This window comes from Tiliqua scincoides, chromosome 1 (genome assembly GCF_035046505.1).
Source record: "Tiliqua scincoides isolate rTilSci1 chromosome 1, rTilSci1.hap2, whole genome shotgun sequence".
Lineage (NCBI taxonomy): Eukaryota > Metazoa > Chordata > Lepidosauria > Squamata > Scincidae > Tiliqua > Tiliqua scincoides.
Window position 1 is genome coordinate 303,703,910 of NC_089821.1, and position 5,225 is coordinate 303,709,134.

Consider the following 5,225-nt stretch of genomic DNA (forward strand, 5'->3'; position numbering starts at 1 on the left):
AAATCTTTCACCAAATTCTTTCTTTTTTTCTTTCTTTTTTTAATTCTCTGGTCCAGGAGTCTGCTAAAATCAGGATGAGCCTCACTTTGACAGAATAAAGCAGCAATACTATATACACTTCCCAGGGAGTAAGCCCTACTGAGATCTAAATCCTATGCATATCTACTCCGAAGTCTCTTGATAGTCAGTGAGGTTTGCTCCCAGTGTGGATAGGAAGTGTGGATAGGATTGCAGCCTGAATTTAATAGGATGTACTTCTGAGTGCTTTTCAACCTCTTCATAAATGACCTGGAGACAGGGTTGAGCAGTGAGGTCGCTAAGTTTGCAGACGACACCAAACTTTTCCGAGTGGTGAAGACCAGAAGTGATTGTGAGGAGCTCCAGAAGGATCTCTCCAGACTGGCAGAATGGGCAGCAAAATGGCAGATGCGCTTCAATGTCAGTAAGTGTAAAGTCATACACATTGGGGCAAAAAATCAAAACTTCACATATAGGCTGATGGGTTCTGAGCTGTCTGTGACAGATCAGGAGAGAGATCTTGGGGTGGTGGTGGACAGGGCAATGAAAGTGTCGACCCAATGTGCGGTGGCAGTGAAGAAGGCCAATTCTATGCTTGGGATCATTAGAAAAGGTATTGAGAACAAAACGGCTAATATTATAATGCCGTTGTACAAATCTATGGTAAGGCCACACCTGGAGTATTGTGTTCAGTTCTGGTCACCGCATCTCAAAAAAGATATAGTGGAAATGGAAAAGGTGCAAAAGAGAGCGACTAAGATGATTATGGGGCTGGGGCACCTTCCTTATGAGGAAAGGCTACGGCGTTTGGGCCTCTTCAGCCTAGAAAAGAGGTGCCTGAAAGGGGACATGATTGAGACATACAAAATTATGCAGGGAATGGACAGAGTGGATAGGGAGATGCTCTTTACACTCTGACATAACACCAGAACCAGGGGATATCCGCTAAAATTGAGTGAGAGTTAGAACAGACAAAAGAAAATATTTCTTTACTCAGCATGTGGTTGGTCTGTGGAACTCCTTGCCACAGGATGTGGTGATGGCATCTGGCCTGGATGCCTTTAAAAGGGGATTGGACAAGTTTCTGGAGGAAAAATCCATTACGGGTTACAAGCCATGATGTGCATGTGCAACCTCCTGATTTTAGAAATTAGATCTGTAGCAGTTTGTTTCCGCTCACGGAAGGGGTATGCAATTTCCATCAGCTTCCTTTCCGTTGGCAGCCCCCCACTACCCTATTCTTTATTATTATGGGACTCCCAACACAAGATCCGTTTCACAGGAAGCACCAAGTTCTGCAGCATGGAGGAGAGGACAGAAAAGCTCCAATTTGCAAGTACTGTTCCACTTGATCCAACTCAACTCAAGAGGCTAAAGGTCTTCTTAGTTATCAGTTCTTGTCACAACAAATGAATTGTACCTGCTGAAATGTCCCAGATCAAATTGATAGGTCATTGATAGGTGCCTCTCCTTCATACAAATGAGAATGCATGAACCCTGTTGTAACAGAACAAGGGGGCTGGGAGGGGGGCATTTGTTATACTGACATATTATGCTCCCCAATTTGATGTGGTTTTATTTTTCACTCCAGCATCAAGATTTCAATAGACAAAAGTCACAGCCGCAAGGATCTAATCTCTACAGAGAGAGGCAGAGTTCCCTACTGTCAGTGGTGTAGCTAGCAGGGGGTGGTGGGTGTTTTGCCCCAGGCACCAGTTCAGAAGGGGGTGCCATGAAGTGCAAGTGTATATGTGCTCCAGCCTGGTTGTTCAGGAGAACCCAGAAGTGATGCAATGACATGGAATGATGTCACTGCCCCAGGTGCTGCAGCCTCTGGTGACGCCACTGCCTACAGGAGCTATTTCACAAACTAGAGGTGAAATGAACTGACTGGTTCTCTCCCTTTCTTTCATAGACTTTCAACATGCAATGAATTCAGGCCTCAATGTGGATGTGGTGATGGTAACTGGCCTGGACGCCTTTAAAAGGGGATTGGACAAATTTCAGGAGGAAAAATCCATTACGGGGTACAAGCCATGATGTGTATGCGCAGCCTCCTAATTTTAGAAATGGGTTATTTCAGAATGCCAGATGCAAGGGAGGGCACCAGGATGAGGTCTCTTGTTGTCTTGTGTGCTCCCTGGGGCATTTGGTGGGCCACTGTGAGATACAGGAAGCTGGACTAGATGGGCCTATGGCCTGATCCAGTGGGGCTGTTCTTATGTTCTTATGTTCTTATGAGTTTGAATTAACTGCAAAAAAGGCACTAGTGTGTCAATGACATGGCATCGCAGGACATAGAAGGTGATGTGGCCAATGTGGAATTGCAGAGCTCTGTCTCTAACAAAGATACACAACTTACAACCAACCCATCCCAAAATTTTCATATGCAGTTTTCCACTCCTTCTTGTTGAGGCTCTTTGGGTAGCACATCATTTTTTTTCCCCCCTACTGGAACATGTACCTGGAGATGAACAGATTGCTCACCTGGAACAAAAGTGGATTGTGTAAACCAGCCTCTAGCAAAGGGCTATCATCTTGATCTATATTTTAGATGTTTTTAATCAGGTTGCTTTGCTAACCGACCTTCCTCATCAAGCAGTGGTGTAGGAACTTGCCTGTGCAGGGCTGAATTAAGACCGCTAATTAATTTTTCCCAGAGGCCTCCAGGAGATTTGAAGCGATAATCGCATTTATCAGTCTCTTGTGTGAGGTTGTTGTTACAACAAAGAGAGAAATGCACTCCCTTCCCTTAATGTAGCCACTGATGTCTCAATCAAGGGTTATAACCCCCTGGGGGTCTGCCAACCAGGCTCCTGGGGTTCATAGTAACTCCTGCATTTTCCCCATGTTTAGGACTGTGATCCAAATGAAACCCATGAATCATGATTTAAGGGCTAGACCAAACTGGATTAACCATGTCCAACAGCATTTGGGGCTCTTCAGTTTAGAAAAGAGGCACTGGAAGGGGGACATGATTGAGACATACAAAATTATGCAGGGCATGGACAGAGTGGATAGAGAGATGCTCTTTTCCCTCTCACATAACACCAGAACCAGAGGACATCCACAAAAGTTGAGTGTTGGGAGAGTTAGGACAGACAGAAGAAAATATATCTTTACTTAGTGTGTAATTAGTCTGTGGAACTCCTTGCCACAGAAAGTAGTGATGGCATCTTGCCTAGATACCTTCAAGAGGGGATTGGACACATTTCTGGAGGAAACATTCATCACGGGTTACAAATCATGGTAGGCATGTGCAATCTCCTGGTTTTAGAGGTAGGCTGCCCCTAACTGCCAGATGCAGGGGAGGGCACCAGGATGCAAGTTTTGTCTGTCGTCTTGTGTGTTCCCTGAAGCATTTGGTGGGCCACTATGAGATTCAGGAAGGTGGACGAGATGGGCCTTTGCCCTGATCCAGTGGGGCTCTTTTTATGTTCTTATGTTCTAATGCATCAAGGGTGATGTTCAATTCCTATAGAGTTTTGTTTCTTTTAACAAGTGTATAATGTACTCCACCTTTCCATTTAAAAAATGCTCAAGATGGCTTGCAAAAAATATAACCAATTAAAACAATAACTAACCAGAGGCAGTAGATAAAGAAAGGGCTACTATTCAATAGAAAACAACTAATGAGCAGGAGAAACTGGGAGGTGAATGGGGAAAACCCTCTTTAAAAAGGATTTCACCTAATGTCAGAGAAGGCCAATGCAGGAGAAACAAAGTGGACCTCCCATGGTAGGAAGTTCTGAAGTTGAAGCATGAACATCTCTGTTGGTAGGACAGGTCCTAGCCTTTGGAACAGGAAATCCTTTGCATGGGTGTGTGAGAGCTCATGGCATGGTTCACCCCATGCAGTTGACAGATTTCATGGATGGGGCTCCTGTGTAATGGAAGTCATGGGCCACCACAGGACAGGACAGGCCACGGCTCAAACTGAACCACACAGAAAATCTGCAGAACCTTTCACCAGAACTCACATGAGGAGAGAAAAATGTAATGTCTTTCAAGAGCAACAATGACACTTTCAACCCAGTTCCACCTCTCTTAAAATGTTACATCTGTGTATGTATGGTAACCAGAAATTCACTATGGTTTGCATCACCTGGTACAAGAGCTCATTGTGTCACCCTAGAGATGACCTGAACCAGATGACCTGAACACACAGCCTAAATGCAGTAGCTGTTGGTGTCACCCCCCATTAACTTCATTTATTTTAATGAACAGTATAGGCCACCAAAAAAATCAGTAACCAACAAAAAACCAATTGTCAATGTGATGACATTCACACAACCGAATAAGAGTTATAGTACTAGCTCTGACGCATACTTACACCTTATTAGTTCCCTGCTGTGTCATAATAACACTTCATTGGCTCTCAGAACAATTAGTTCAACAATAACCAAAAATCATTGGTCAGTTTTGAGTTCAAGAAACCCAACTTTTCTTACATAAGGCAGTTGAGTTTTCATTTTCTGGTTATGCACTTATAATGTTTTATAGCAGTGTTCCTCAAACTGTGGGTCACGGGCCAATTTCAGGTGGGTCCCCATTCATTTCAATATTTTATTTTCAATATTTTAGACTTGATGCTATCCTGGTGTGTGACTGCATTTGGGAAAATGTTACAGACCTGTATTTTGAACAAGCTACTATGTATATTCTTTTAACAATATAGTAAATGGGACTTATTCCTGGGTACGTGTGGGTAGGATTGCAGCCTAGGATTGTTCAAACTATTCCTGCTTGATGATGTCACTTCTGGTCATGACAGCACTTTTGGGGGGTCCTGACAGATTCTCGTTCTAAAAAGTGGGCCCCGGTGCTAAATGTGTGGGAACCACTGTTTTATAGAATACAGATAAGAACATAAGAACAGCCCCACTGGATCAGGCCATAGGCCCATCTAGTCCAGCTTCCTGTATCTCACAGCGGCCCACCAAATGCCCCAGGGAACACCCCAGATAACAAGAGGCCTCATCCTGGTACCCTCCCTTGCATCTGGCATTCTGAAATAACCCATTTCTAAAATTAGGAGGCTGCGCATACACATCATGGCTTGTACCCCGTAATGGATTTTTCCTCCTGAAATTTGTCCAATCCCCTTTTAAAGGCGTCCAGGCCAGTCACCATCACCACATCCACATTGAGGCCTGAATTCATTGCATGTTGAAAGTCTATGAAAGAAAGGGAGAGAACCAGTCAGT